Source organism: Thunnus albacares, chromosome 15, assembly GCF_914725855.1.
Source record: "Thunnus albacares chromosome 15, fThuAlb1.1, whole genome shotgun sequence".
NCBI classification, from domain to species: domain Eukaryota; kingdom Metazoa; phylum Chordata; class Actinopteri; order Scombriformes; family Scombridae; genus Thunnus; species Thunnus albacares.
In genome coordinates, this window is record NC_058120.1 from 22,516,096 (window position 1) to 22,532,280 (window position 16,185).

Below are 16,185 nucleotides of genomic sequence, written 5' to 3' on the forward strand. Positions count from 1 at the left end.
AAAACCTTTTCCTCCCTCAAGTCCATCAGCCACTGTCACCCAAGTTACGGGCGATTAGCTGCACTAAGAAAGGATAGAGTTTATTGTTACTTCCTAAACTGAGAAGCACATCCGAAGTCCATTAACATGAATTAAGATGTTTACCTTTTGGTGAAAGCTCAACAGCAGCTGTCAGTCAGCGGGTTATTGTCTGTCCTACCACAGGTCACTGGCTATTCCTGAGTCATAAATCACCTGGGCTAAACTTGTCTAACATCAGGTTTATGGAGGATTGTCACAGCGGGGATTAGAATATCTGTTGTTGGTGTGTATGGGATTAGTGTTGATTGTAATCACTGATCCTTCCCGGTCGTAGAGGTCACAAAGCTGGAGGCTATAGAAAGGCTGGAGGCTTGGAGGCAACAAAACAAACAAACCTCTCTCCCTCAGCTCCTCCCCACCCCCACTGCATGGAATGTTCATGTTTGTTTGCTGTCATTGTTAACTCTCAGTATCTGCACCACCACTGTAATAATTAATCTCTCACCCAAAAAATATAAATGTCAGCCAATGTGGGCTCATGTTGTGAACAACAGTGCATGCATGCTGAACACAGGCAGGTCATCATAGCACTGTGGTGTCTGCTGGATACTGAAGAGCCCCCTCCCGTTACAACTCCCTCCCCCTTCACCGCAATAAAAACATTCTCTGAATATGTGAGTTGGGGGTTGAGTGCAAAGTAAGATTAGGGATTCTGTCAGAGAGAAAGACTGATTTGACTGATATATAAATCTTACCTGCTTTAGCCCACAATTGGGTTTCTCTCAATGGGTACGCGAGGGTCTGCTAGGACCAGTGTGACGTAAATTTTGTCATCAGAGCGTGTATGCGTAGGCTCTGTGTGGACATCCACGTACCTCCGATTTGTTGTATGCGTGGTCACACTGCAGACACCTATCTACTGCACATGTGTGGAATGCGTCCTACAAGCGAACTCCAGAAAGTAGTAAAAACAGAGCTACTATGTGTCCCCTTGGGAGTATATCTTTGGCTTGACCCATTCATGCTCTCTGCAGCCACATGACCGTGAGGGTCCGCATGATGTAAATTTCATCATCTTCCCATGTCGACAAAGGTCCACGTGGCCCCCCCTCTGGACATCTGCGCACAGCCCAAAATTTGTGACTACGCGGACTGTATGCATTGTCGGCGCGCCAATTATGCATGTGCTAGAAAAGTAAACAGGCACGCTTGTGTCGTCTACTGTATGTGTGTACTGTATTCCTATCCTCATTAAGATTTTGCTTTTCTATGTTCAACCTTGTCTTGTTGTTCAGCAACATACGGGAACTCCTGAGCTGCATTCAGACCGAAATCAGCCCTGTGTAAACACGCAATACAAGGGGCTGTGATGGTGTGGGCGTATTGTTTAAAGTGCGAGAGAGGAGTAACAGATTATTGCGTTTAAACGCTGATCACTGCACAGTGGTTTGTAATATTCACAGACTGGATTTTACAACTTTATCACACTGCAACCCTGTTCACTAGTACTTACATATGGAACGTGTTTGTGTCCATGACCCCTGATGCGTAGGTGGAACGCAGAAAACATGGATTGGCCTTTACTTTATTAGTATAGTGATGTAATTACGTTTTCAGTAACAAGTAGAGTAAGGGATTGCAATTTGAAATTTAGTAATTATATCACACCATTTTCTTTAGGTACCTTTTGTGGCTTAAATATGAATCAACCTCATCAAAATCAAGAAAATAAGCATATTCAAAATGTCAAACTAAATGAAACGACATTTTCATGCGGTGCCACCTAAAAAGCGGTGCACAATGGATGTTTGGCAGCCAAGTTAATTTCGTTGACAGTAATCCTGAAGCCATTTCTTAAGTTTGCTTTTAGTGGTTGTTTTTGAATGGGGGGTGTCTATTCATTCAAAGCTTCTTTATCTGTTCCTGGTCGAAAGGCAGAGTTAAGATGGCAGTGATCTGGAGAACATGTGAATGTGGTCAGAACCAGAGATGAAAAGAGAAGACTGTTCGTTGTTTCTGGTCACATAACTCAAAACCATCAGATCAGATACACTTTCAGCTCTGGTGTGAATCTGTCTCTTCTTCCTCCATCTGTCCTGTTATTTTTCACAGAAGACCATCTAGCAAAGCTGACACAATATAAAATATGAAAAGAGAAACTTTAATCTTGTCATGTCATCTCAATATCCAACTCACATATGCCAAACAGAGAGTGCAGGGTCATGGCTGTGGTACATTGATAGAAGATGTCCTTTAAGGCACAACATCCTTTAGCAACCTTGCTGTTGTTATCTGTACTGGGTCTGAATCCTTGACTGTATCCTGTAAACTAAAATCTTTAGCATAACACAATCTACACCACGACAAAACAGGATAAAATAGAGGACATGTTTATACTGAGGAGCAGCAGGGAGAATGCTGTAGAAAAAGGAAAAGGAAAGAAGGGCCAAAAGCAAATATTTGCCCTCACTGGAGAGGTGTTTGGGTTTCGGCGCCTCGTCCAAAGTCCAAAAACTAAAACCCAACCTTAGCCCCTCTTTGCACTTCCCCAAACTGTCTGCTAGTCGAAACCGAAACAGGCAATACTAGCGAGCGCAAACATTAATCTCGAGTCAGGAGTTTGACTTCAGAGATATTGTTTAACCTTGGACATGTGTGTGATTTTTGGTGTTGGGATGAAGACAGATATGATAGTCTGAATGTCTGCACAGAGGATTATAAATCCTGTTGACGCATCTCATCAAGGCTGGGAAAGCTTACCCGCCATTCCTTGTCAGAAATACTACATAGACAAACTCACCGTCCTCCCACATGTTTGACTCCCTGCGTGTTGTGTCTCAACAGGCAGAGATAGTGCCGCTGCCAGGGATTGGAGGGGGAACGAGGAGGACGCTGGATTAGATTTAGTGAGACGGGTTTGGTTGGTATGTGTGTATGTGAAGTTTTCAAGGATTAGACAATGAATCAGCACAATTACTGATAAGAGACAACTCTTAATTCCCAGTAGTAATACCACTACGCTATATTTATGTAACAGCTCCACTTGTCATGTTTATATGACACCTTAAGTGGAAATATTTGTGGTTCAGTGCTATTCTTAGGTACTGGATTCATAAATATCACATTAACCTTTTACTCCACTCTGTATTGTTTGTATACTTGCCTGATATCAGACTAAATTGTCAGCTTGTTACACTCTGTTCCCATCTTCAGTCTGACATTGACTCCCCTCCAACCAATTTCTGTGGGGGAGGGGGGTTTGATTCAATCACCAATCAATTAATAATAATAACTAATAACATCTGCACAGTGCAGGACAGACAGAGACAGAGTACACACAATATGAATTTGAATGAGATATGGAGGTGAAGTATAGCTGGTATGTTTACTGTCTTTTACTGTCCTTGTTAAAGAGGACAGTTATCAATACACTTTTGGCACATTTTACCGTGTATTGATAACTGTCCTCTTGTGGGACAATACAAATCTGTAATGACCTGAACTAACCTGAGACATCATTGCATTCATTATGTCCTACAATAACAGAACTTCTTAAAAGAAACACTGCTGTTGACAAGCTCTCATACTCTTAATATGTTTTTTTAATGACCGATGCACATGTCTTGTCTCATGTCTTGTCATGCCTTTTTTCAGATATTGAAAGGCAGAATGAGTAAACCTCTCTTTCCCTCAGTGCATGTGGAACAAAAACATAGTGTGCGCTTGTTCCATGGAGACATTGATTTAGCGCTGGGGGGACAGGAGCTGAGAGGTCAGGCTCTTTTAGTCACCGAAGGACGTATTGAGTGAAGGGACCGTCCTGTTCTATCTGCTCTCCGGACCGCAGAGCATCGTGTGCTCACACAAAGGCTCAATGTTTGCATCTTATGCATCCCTTTAAACGTGTCCCGCACACTGTCAAGACCGGGGATAAAAATAGCAGCCTGGATGAAAAGTTTCAAGGCCCTCGGGGTTGTGCCAGAGACGCACATCGGTCCTGCTGTGCACTCACTGTTAAATGTTTCAAGGTTTGTACTATTTTTTTTTTTCATGTAACAGCAATAATGTAAAGCACACAGTGTAGGACATAGAAAAGGACAGAAAACAGCTTTAGCATAGAGGCGAATGAGCACAAACAACCAACAGTACAGGACAAGCCTTTAAATTGCAAATTATATTATATTTTCAGATGATTTTTCCATCCAGGCAGCCATTATTTTCTGTTTATGTTGGTTCAGCATGTGGAATTAAATGTCAAATGTTATTAAGTGAGCTAATTTATAATAGTAAATGTTTAATCTACTTTATTTATTTTATAAAATGTAAAAAATGTAATCAAATTTACATGTCCATCATATGGTACAGCAGTTGCAAGCAAGTTTGAAAACTCTGAGGCCTCTGACAAAATTATAAAATTAGGCTGCCAAAATGCAGAAGGATGTCTGAAAAAGCAACCATCTACTTTAAAAAGACTAACCACAGTCTTCAGGAAATTTCAAGTCTCTCCAAGTAGATTTTTTCATTCTGTGCTGAAATAAATAGAAATCAAAGGCTGCCAGGACGTTAGTATAATTTCTAGAAGCTTAAGGTATGCTTTGAAAAATGGTTGGCCGTAATATAAAGTGCAACGCCACCAACAGCTGCTAGATGCTGACTCCCATTCAAAAAGTGTCAATGTCTCTCAAGAAATACCAAGTCAATCATTTTTTTTCAATGAGTCTTTATGGTCTCAATCGCTAAATTCAGGGCCTCTAATAAGTGTGCTGCTGGTCATTTTGGAAATTATTGCTCCATTAATAAGATTTGAAGACTTATAGTGGTTTGATGTCTGCTGTGTGGGTGTTGATTGACAGCTGTGATTGACAGTTCGCTCACCTGCTGCTCTCCCCGGTCCGGGACTTGCACGTGTTGGACTATTGTTGCAATATTTTGTTATGTTTAATGTTTGATATCTGCCCCGTTAGCACAATTTTGCGAAAATAGCTAACATTAGCCCAAGTGTCCACCGTTCAGTGTTCCCAGTAAGCTAGCGTTCACTTCAGTCCGAGGTGGCGAGGCGTGTTTCCAGATGGCACCAACCATAATCAGCAACTCTGGGCTTCAAACTGGCTCCAATACAAACCAGTAGGTATATCCATCTTTATATACAGTCTTTGGTGTAAATGTGTAAAACCAAAAGTATGACATTTTTTATACACGAATCAAGGCTAGTAATTCAATGAACAGCAGTATCCTCTAGTCAAGAGATTTAATAGGCCTTTTTCACAGCAGACGTTTTGATGTGTCAGAGTAGGAAAACCACAGGTGTAATTAACAACGTTTATGACAGCTGCATTTCATTTAGATTTACCACTTCCGGATTACTGGAACATTTACCGTAAATGGAGCTGAGCCATGTTATCAGAATCTGTTTCATCGGCCAAGTATGTTTACATATAAAAGGAATTTGACTCTGATGTTATTAATTCCATTTGTGGTTATTCAGTTATGACTATTCAAAACTATCATGAAAAAAGGCCTTTTAAAGAAACTAAATCTCTTCCACTGAACATGCAACATATTCCAAATTTCACTGCGACTTGCTGAGATAATAAACTAGAAGTCTCATCCGAGCATACATGATGGACACCGCTGTCTGCAACACCAGCTCGTCCTGCTGAGTCTTATGCCTGCTGAGTGCACTAACCAGCGTGAGGTAAAGACATGATGGTTTGTTACAGTCAGTAATTGTAGGGAGACCTGACATTGATTGAGTGCAGGGTCAAATCAGACATCAGGGAGTGGTGTGGTGAGGTTAAAGTTCACACTGTCAGTCCCCCCTTGGTTACTGCTGGTCAATTACATCACCATCTGATTACATCATCTCCCACCCACTGGGACTGGTGAGACATCCCAGCGTCTCCTCATGATTGGCCCTGTGCAGCGGCTGTACTGACCATACCACAACCCAAGACGCTGGTGGTCAAAATGCGAACTGTGGAGCTATTGTGAAAAGGCAAAGACCTCACCCTCAGCTGCCGTCTCCCTTTCTCCCTGCTTCTGTTATTGTCTCTCTGTCCTTTCTCCACCTCTCCATTCTCTCTGCTATAATTCAACAAAACTGCAAGGGGAGTTCAGCCTCGAGTTAACTGCTTTGCTTGCTCTGTGGCTGCCTGCCCCGCCTTGAAAGCAGACAGTAATCTCAAGATTGACTGAGGCAATAAAATACAAGTGTGGCCAAAGTAGCTCAGCTTTGATCGTGTGTCTCACAGTTTTCAGCCTGTTTTTATCCTTCAGGTAAGGTTTCACTTACTTAAGTGGGATGTTACAGAAGCTCAAATCCTTCCCCAAAGTGTTTCACAAAGAGGACGCACGGTTCATCTGAGCATGACTAACATAATTATTAATGGTGCTGGTGTTTCTTTATGCTTTTTAGCTTTGAAAAGTTATCAGTTACCACGCTGACAGCCGAATATGTCAAAAATTACATAGGATAGCAAATAAAGAATAGGCTACACTAAAATTTTCTTTGGGTAGACAAAACCCATGAAAAGACCAAAACCAACAATGAACTGATCCTAACAAGCATCATCAGTGTAGCCAAAGACTTATAGAGCGTATTCATCTGTGCCATAAATTGCAATATTTGTCAGATCACCTCGTTCCCTCTGTAATAAACACTCCATAGTTGACTTTAATAGTGAGCACAAAATGAGATTTCAGACATTTACTAATCATCATCACTGTCACTATCTATAAAATGTGGCACATTTAATTGTGGGATTGTTAGCAGAAATTAGTGTACATGCCATGGATGCTATTTTTTTCATTCCACTGTGAAATTTTTAAGAGCACTATATAGTGGAAAAATATACACTAAATGTGGACACTAAAATAAAATAGCGGAGGGTAAATATAGTGCACTATGTAGTAAATAGGGAGTGATTTCTAACACGGCCATGCTAGCATCTCTGTGAGGCTGTACCAAGGCACAGCAGTGATTAGAGTTAAATGCCAATGTCAGCATGCTAACATGCTTACAATAACATGCTGATCATTAGCAGATATGTTTAATATATTTGATCATACTGTTTGACTTGATTGTGAAGCTCGATGGAAAAGTAAGGGGTCATTAAGTTGTTATAGTTCATCTTGTGGGGAACATAAATGTCTGAACCAAATTTCCTGTCAATCCATCTAAAGTGATTACTTGCCTCCTGACAAACACAATTGACATTTGCCATCCATAGAGCCAGGTCGCTAGCAAGGCTAAAAACCTATTAAAAGCACATCAGTGAGCCTCATCATTGTACTTACAGCCATTTCAGTATATTTTTGAGTCAATGTCACATACACTATCCCGCTACCAAAAAAAAAAACCCCACTAATGCACTAAATGTGTGTTACTCTGCGACTGAAAATAGTTCCCAACAAAAAAAATAGTTTCCTCCTGTTTGAGTAACGTTTGCAAAAATCTACAATGCTGAGCTGTTTGAGAAAAGTAATCACCGTTTTTAGATACATAAACTATATATTTGTGACCTGTTTTTAAAGATTTATGTTTGCCAGAGCCAGGACAGGGAAGTCAGAAAGTATTGAGAGACTGACTAATACACAATTATTTTTTGTCTTTTCATAGGAAAAATAAAGAATAATCCTTCAAACCAATGGCATGCTGTAACATTCAGGTTTCACCAGCGCTCTTAAAATTAATTCTTTGCACACTCTATGTGTGCACGTAGGCTTTAAGCATAAACAGATTTTATTTTAATTAGAGATACTAAAGACTTTTCCGCTATTGTCCCAACCTCAAATGCACACATTATTGGACCAAATGGTGAACAAGGGATTTTTGTAGGAAGAGAATGTAGCATAAACAGGCACTTTGTATGCAATGAGTCAGACTGGGGCTCACATTTGAAACGATCCACTGTTCATGGCAGCCAAACACTGTACTTGCTAATTGAGCTTCATCTTCTGGGCCGCTACGTAACTTTCTTTTTCTTCTTCCACACTGATTCACTGTTTGTTGGCGTGACATTCTGGAGCAGGAGGCTTTAAATAAAACCATTTATCATTGTGTTTTGGATGTTAGTTCAGTTGGTTTCATACGGTTCGGTGTTAATTGTGTTCATATGCAGTAAATGTCATCTAACAATGAAATTACCAGAATCAGGAAATCACTCTTTTAATTATTCATAGTCGGCTTTCAGAAGCGGATTTAGCCTTTAAAAAAAAAAAAAAAAAAGTAGGAGACATTCAGGCGACACAGGAAGAGGAACAGAATACTTCTCTGTGTTCCAGATGGACTGGGCTTTCTATGTGGGATGGTGTTGGCGTCAGTAATTTCACCTGTCATTACCCTCACAAATAGAACTCCCTGTTTAATCTGCATTCCCATCACCGGGCGCCTGTATTAGTACAAAAACTCTAGAGCTAATGGTTGGAAAAGATTGGCTTTTGATTCACTTAGAGGCTCCTCACACACACGCACCACTCTGTTTCTTCAAACTTTTGTGATGTGCCTGTTCTGTCTTGTGGTTTTATCGCTGGGATTGATCTTTATTTGCAGTCTTTGTTCTTTGTAAGACACTTTTTTTTTTGATGTTTGTTTAAACTGCTGTAGAAATAAATCCTTCTTTGACTGGACTTCATTTTCCATGCCATTGCATGAGATCTCATTCTCAGCCCCCCTCTCACCCCGTTTGCTCAAATTTCCCAAAAGGCCTGTTTGAAAGAAAGTCAATGTCACATCACATCTGAAGACCTTTAGCACTGATCAGCGTGACCTGAGATGTTTTGTGCTTCATACAAATGAGCAACAGGCTTCAGAAGACGGGAGAAAGAGGCGCCGCTCATGACAACAAAGCACGATTAACAAACTCATGAGTGGAAGTTTCCTGGCTGCTCGTCAGATGTAATGAGGAAAGTGAAGAATTATGATTCTCCAAGTGAATGAAATGAGCGTTGTGTGACTCATGCTGTGCTCCGCCTCTCTCGGTGGAGCCAACAGGAGGCTCGCCCAGCAGAGCAGCTGCTTGTCTCTGTCTAAACATCATCCATAATATCAACCACAGACTGCTTATGTTTTAAAATATATTAATTATATTGTCATCCTGCAGAGTTGCTCCAACTTTCCAGCAACTCCTGTGATTGTGAACTTGTTTGCACTGTTTTCATAGAATAATTTACAGATCTCCATCTGAAAAGTAACTAAAGCTGTCAAATAAATGTAGTGGAGTAGAAAGTACAATATTTCCCTCTGAAATGTAGTGGAGAAGATCTTTAAACAACCTATTTTTGCACAACTTCTTTAGGGAACCATTTATGGTGCCTCAAACTGTTGGGAAGTAGTTAACCACATGTTGTTCATATACTAGTTTAATTACATTCAAATCTGAGTAACTTTTTCAGTAGTTAAGTATTTTAGGTTATGTAGTTTAGGTAGTTAATTATAAACTACATATTCATAGTATTCTCTGGATGTTTTTTGCCATCCAGTATGGCACAATGCCACAACTCATTGGCCACGGTTGTCATTTAATGACAATCACCTGCTATTTGATCAAAATCTCCAGTGGTTTGCAACCAAGATGTCTGCGATCGATCACTATGAATTTCTCTTGAGAATTCATTCAGCATTTTCCTGATTCCAAGTGTTGGTGTTTGGATCCCAAAAAAGCAGAGACAGAGGGAAGGACCGTTCTTGGGGTGTTTATTGAAAAAAATAATGTCTTAATGAAAAAAGGCAAGAGGCTGGCGTTGCAGGTGAGGTGGCAAACTGAACCAGGAGATCCACCGAGGCTGAGCACCAGAAAAAACAGCAGCACTGGAGACTGCAGGAGAGGCACACTGGATGATGATGATATCATCATGGGATGTTGTTGTCAACGTGAGGCGCCTGACCAAGACACATAACCCCTCAATAAAATCACAAATTGTCTTTTTTTACACTTAGATTTTTGTACGGATAAAAAAACCCCAGGTATGATGTGTTAATTATTGAGCTTTAGTGGTGCTGGTAGGAGGATTTTGTTACTTTTGGACAGAGCCAGGCAAGCTGTTTCCCTCCATTTCTCGTCTTTGTACTAAACTAACCAGCTGCTGATTGTTGCTTCATATTTACTGTACGAACATGAGCACGATATCAATCTTCTCAGCTTCTTAGTGAATTAGCATGTTTCCCAAAATGTGAAACTATTCCTTTAAAGTGATTTTTCCTTCTTAAGTATCTCAGTAAGTATAACTTTAAATTTAAAAAAATTAGTTTTTACTGTTTAACTGGGCTTTACTGAGGCTATATCAATCTAATATTTAGATTTGTTTTATTATATATTATTCATTATTAATATATTTATTACGTATTATATAGTATTCCTTCAGCATTCCAATAATTAGAAAAACTGTAAATGTCTTCAGCATCATTTTCTACACTTTTTCAAGTGATTCAGTCTGACATTTGGGAACTTTACAGACTTTGGGATCTTTTTAATTTAAAATAAAAGGCTGTGAGTTTGAACAGAGCTTGACCACACATGGGAAGGAGTTCAGAGGTTAAAACACAATTATTTTAGCCTGGGAAAAGCTCACAAACTTGTTTATTAGAAACCTCAACGATGCCATTAAAACTTCCTTGAAGTCCTGAAAATTAAGTCGAAAAGTGTTGAAAATCCCGAACATTCCCTGAACTTTTCCACGACCCAAACAGAAGACGTAGCTATGATGAAGCAAAACACAGGAGGAAGGTCCCTGTTTCAAAACACCTGAAGATTCATTCCACCAACGTGATTAAACAGCATCCTGGTGTTGAGTCAGCCCTACAGGGCCGTCAGGTGTTTATGACACAGCTGGATTTCCTCACTCCTGATTGGCTCTCCATGGTTTTAATCCCAGTGACACAGCTTTGAGTGTCCTTCCTCTGACCTACATCTACATGACGAGACAAGAGAGAAGACGACACACCATTGTTTCTCCTGAACTCGACGCGTTATTCCTGCGTAGTATTCGGATTCTGGGGGGAGTAGGGTGATATAGTTCAAGTCTATAAGAGTATTTACCTGCCTCATTCTTGTTTGTGCTTGTCAGCTGATCAGTCATGCTTCATATTCAAGCGCCTAAACCAGTTTCTATAGAATGCAATATAAACTTATGACAGGCTGTAATTACAGCCCTAGAAACTGTTTAATTGTTTTTAAAGGCTTATTTTTTTTACTGCTTTGCCCACCGTCGTAAATGTGCTTTACGGTATCTGGCAGGATGGTTGTTGGTGGGATACAAAGATCAACAAAGGGAATTTTGTGAGCTATTAATCCCCTGTAGGTCGGCCTGTTTCTCTGTCATCCAGTAATGGGCTATTTAAGGAGAACAGTAACCCATGGGAGCGCCACCCACCTTGTGTGCACGCTGTGAACCATACCTGTTGTCTATATTAGGACATTCAGTTCAAAGGGGGTTTTTTTTCGTGTTAATGACATGGAACGAACTGTCGGGCTGGGCTACCGAAAGAATCTTGTTTCATTATAAGCCCGTAGAAAACGATAATTCGGTGTAATTAATAAATTAGTAGCAGCTGCAACATCATTGTGAGCTTTATTTTGCAGTGTTGTGTTAAAATTCTTTATCACAGCAATAATGCACTTTGTGTATTAACTATAGACTCCTCATGAAATCCTTTTCTCTTGTAAAAGAGAAGCATTTTATACCATTAAAATATGTCTAATCACTGTGTTTGTCCCAGTATATCTTATAGCAAGCATTTAAAGGTGCAGAGTGTAGAATTTAGTGGCATCTAGCTGAACGAACTTGGCAGAAATGGAATATAATATTCATAAGTATGTTTTAATTAGTGTATAATCACCTGAAAATAAGAATTGTTGTGTTTTGTTACCTTAGAATGAGCTCTTTATATCTGCATAGGAAGTAGGTCCTCGTCCACAGAGCCCTTCATGTTTCTACAGTAGCCCAGAACGGACAAACCAAACACTGGCTCTAGAGAGGGCCTTTCATCATTGTCACTATCTCGTAATAAGATGAAATTTCATGAAAATTACTTTATGTTTGCAGTTTTTAATGCTTAATTTGTGTATCAGAGCACACTAACACTGACATACTAGTGTATTCTAAGATTTTTGGTTATAGTTTACTACTTCTTTTTCCATAAGGGTAAACAAATTCATTGGATTTTTTTGTAACTGTTTGGCCTTTTTTCCCTTTTGAATTTAACCAGAAATTACACAGTGAAACATAAACACCTGAGGGAACTAAGAACAAAGCACCCTATCATTAAAGGGGAGGACCCTGTGATATTTACCTGTGATTCATCACCCTTGTCACCCATATTTTTGTAAACCACAAATACTAAAAGAAATCCAACGGCTTGTTGTAGTTTCCCCTCTTTAAACACATTAGGCAATGATTAGCCTAACTGGGGCCTTATTTCCTCTCTGGGAGCCACTTCACCTCTGGCTTTCACTGTGTGATCTCGTGCTGTGCGTTCAGCCCAGCCTCCCCCCACCCCTCCCACCATCAATATAATACTTCAGTGATCAAACCCTGAACCCCCCCTGGCCAGCCAGTCAGCTTCAAAGCACCTGCAGACTGACTCCTCCTCCACACATAACCACATTAGTCTGTCTGTCCCGTCTGAAAACTGATTCTTACTGGCTGCCAGACTCTTTTTTTTTCACCAGTGTGCAGTGAGTGTATTAATGAAAGCCTTTGATGTCTGAAAAACAGCCTAAATGATGAGCTTCCAGGAGCTTTTACTACAGTGCCTCATTACTTAACACCAGCTAACAGTTTCAGGAAAATCTGTTCATAGTTCATTTCTATTTAAAATTACTCAATTACAAATAAAGATCATGCATTCAAATTTTAGTAAACAAGGAGTAGCTGTAAAATGCACTCAAGTATCAAACGTAAATGTACTTTGCATTGAGTATAAGAAATTTTAGTGATTTTAATGCTCTCAGATCAGCTGAGGAAAAGAAAACGAAAGTGATGAGAAGAAAGATTTCTGGAACTATGTGATTTGGTAATAACTGAAGGGAAAACAGGGACACAGTTCTGTTATTTCAGTGATTTTAGATAAAGTTTAGTTAGTCATTGTGTTGAATTTATACACAGTCTGTTCCAGGGGAATTTCCTTGAAAGAATTGCCCAGCTTTAAACTTAGTATTAATTCGTTACAGATAATATTCATGTATTTTTGCTGACTTCTTTGTAGATTACACAAGCAATTGATTGGAGGTGAACCAATTACACACTGTTATCTCCGTTTCCCCTGTCGGCTAATAAATTACATTTTCCTTGCCAGGAAACTTCCTAGGAAATTAGTAGAAAATTGCAGAAAATGTTGAGGAATAAGATTATGTCAGTGGTAGTTGAAGGTAAAATCTACATCTGTAAAGTAACAACACTTGAGCAAAAAGTGCAATATTCTCAAACATCTCTCAAAGTCATGAATGGAAATAGTACTTCAAACCTTTGCAGTACTAAATTTACTCCCACCTTTGCTCATTAGTGTCCTCAGCAGGTACAGTACTTCATTGAAAGCTACACAGCAGCCACAAAAACTGACACTTGATTAATATTTTTTACGACTAACAGCTAATTTAGATTTATGTCACAAGTGCATCGCAGCGTGTTGCAAGGACTGAGAAAAACACACTTTAATGAGGCTTAAATTAAGACATGCAGTTCAGTTATAAACGCTGCATCGTGGATCAAAAGTACGCAAATAGCACACAAAGTTGATCCCCATACCTAAATTCTTTTAAGCATTTGGAATATAAAATATTTAAATCCCGAAACAGTAAACGTGGATGTACACATAATCGGTTTATGTGTTTATGCTTGGTGTGCGAGTGACATCCTGCCACTGTTTACTGTCATAGTGTGTTTCAATCACCACAACTCAATATGTGGTAAAGAATACTGTTCGCTTGCTCCAGGCAACACTAGTCTAGGTCTGCCTGTTTTTTCTTCAGCCAGTCTGGCACCAAATCTAGAGGCCACTGGGTTCTGTAAACAACCCTCGTCTCCTGCTCGCCTGCAGATATGTTTACGGCTTTTCCTCTAAAAAACATAGTTCATTGTGTCCCTGCTGCTCCTGATAATCAAGCCTGTAGGTCACAATGCCTGATCTGAAGCCCGGCTGAGGTCATCTACTTCCTCCTGATTGTCAGGAAGATCAGTGTGGTAGCCGTGATAAACTGGGCCAGGAAACCGGTGGACTTGGAGTGTTGAGAGGGAAGAGGACTGGGAATATGGTTAGGCTTGGAGGTGGAGCTGGAAATGATAATGGCAGTGGAAATGGGAGCAGGAATGGGAATGGTGCTAGTTTTCTGTCCACACTATTGTCACAACACGTCTCCTGAAATAAAATTTACAGCTCTGAGCTTTCTAAGTATAACTATGTGACTTTATTTGTTTTTTTGGAACAACACAAAATAGGCTTTGAGCAACGGAAAGTATTATGTGTCATGTGCCCTCCACTTTGCTATTTCAGGGCCTTAACGGTGCAATTTTCTCCTCCTAAAACAAAAGACTACTTTTAAATGGTTGCGTTATCCTCTAGTGGTCCTGATTGCTTTGTTGAATGAGGAAACTCACCGTCTAAATGCAGAACTAAACCACCTGCCTTTATGGTAAACACAGCCACAAGACAAAAAGAAGAAACTGCAGACTGAGGATAGCAGGGTCAACATCTTATCCGACGGTCAAGGAAGAGAAAGATTAAATCCATTTCAACCCGGGCTCAGGGACAGCCCTGAAGGCGAGGTGGAGCATTAACTTTGCTATCTCATGGCTGAACTCCCGCCTTTGGGACCTCGTTGACTCTTCAGACACAGGAACGCATTACAAACAGCGCCTGGAACGACGCGTGGAATAAACACTGTGCCTAAACAGAACCAGATGTTCCTCCTGCTATGAACCGGAGAGCGCCGTGATCCTGCTCTGGGTTGGGCTGATCCCAAGCGTCACCGAGGCAAACCAGCTCCAGCTTTAGGCCTTAGCAAAACAGCTCTCTTCCTGTGCCTCACAGGAGCAACTATTCCTATTCTGAGAGGGCCTTTATTCGGCAATGTATGCATTTCATTTGGAGAATATTAATGCTACGAGCAACTCAAACAAAGTATTTAACACTGAAGTGGTGTCTTTGAAGTGACCTGGTGACTCTGAAGTCACTAAGTGCATAATCAGGTTTGCTTTAGCCTGGACATGACCTGAATCATCCTCCATGCCTTCATCTTCATCAGGTCAGACTACTGTAACAGTCTCTTTACACCCTAAAAAAGCCATTAGACAGCTTCAGCTCATTCAGAATACAGCTGCCAGAGAGAAGACGACCCATTCTCAGATCCCTACACTGGCTCTCAGAGAGCCAAAGAATTGATTTTAAAATATTGCTCCTAGTTTTTTAAGTCACTGAATGGGTTGCGGCCAAAATACATCTCCGATTTGCTTTCACACTATAAACCCTCGAGAAGTCTTAGGTCTTCCGGGACTGGTTTACTTGTTCCCAGAGTCAAAACAAAACATGGTGAGGCAGCATTTGGTTATTATGCTGCTAATTATTGGAACAAACTCCCTGAGAATCTGAGGAACGTGCCAACTCCAGCTACCTTTAAATATCCTGGCTAAATAATTTTATGTTCTTTACTTCTTTCCCTTAAAACTGATGCAAAATGGTGAACGTTGAACTTTTAGGTTGTGAATTGTTGAATAATTTTAACCTGACAGAGGTCTTATTGACACTTTTATTAGACCTTTCCTGTGCATATGTGAATGTGTATATGTATGTATAGATATATATTTTTCTCTATTTATTTTATTGTTGAATTTTTATGGCTTTAAATGTCCTTTTATGCCTTATGTAAAGCACCTTGAGTTGCCACTGTGTATGAAATGTGCTATACACATAAATTCGTCTTGCCTTGAACTGTAGCCTCAATTTTTTTACTTTATTTATTTATTTATTTTTGGATTCGGACATGTGTATTTGCTGGATGATGAACTGAGTCCAAAATGAAAGCACAAGTAGCAGCTCTGTATGCTAACAAGCTCACAATGACAATGTAACCATGTTCACAAGCTTAGTATAGTGTGTTATGATGCTAATATTTGCTACACAAAGTGCAGTTGAAGCTGGTTTTGCAGGTATTTAGCTATAAACCAAAGTAT

The 16,185-nt window shown here is 40.0% G+C and overlaps 1 long non-coding RNA gene across 1 annotated transcript in view; it reads right to left on the reverse strand.

The window, feature by feature from the left end:
- Window positions 1-813: 813 nt before the first annotated feature.
- LOC122997964 overlaps window positions 814-16,185 on the reverse strand; it is a 44,338-nt gene continuing 28,966 nt past the window's right edge. Inside the window, exon 3 of the long non-coding RNA XR_006407288.1 lies at window positions 814-3,263. This is a non-coding gene — a long non-coding RNA (uncharacterized LOC122997964). The remainder of the gene's footprint in view (window positions 3,264-16,185) is intronic.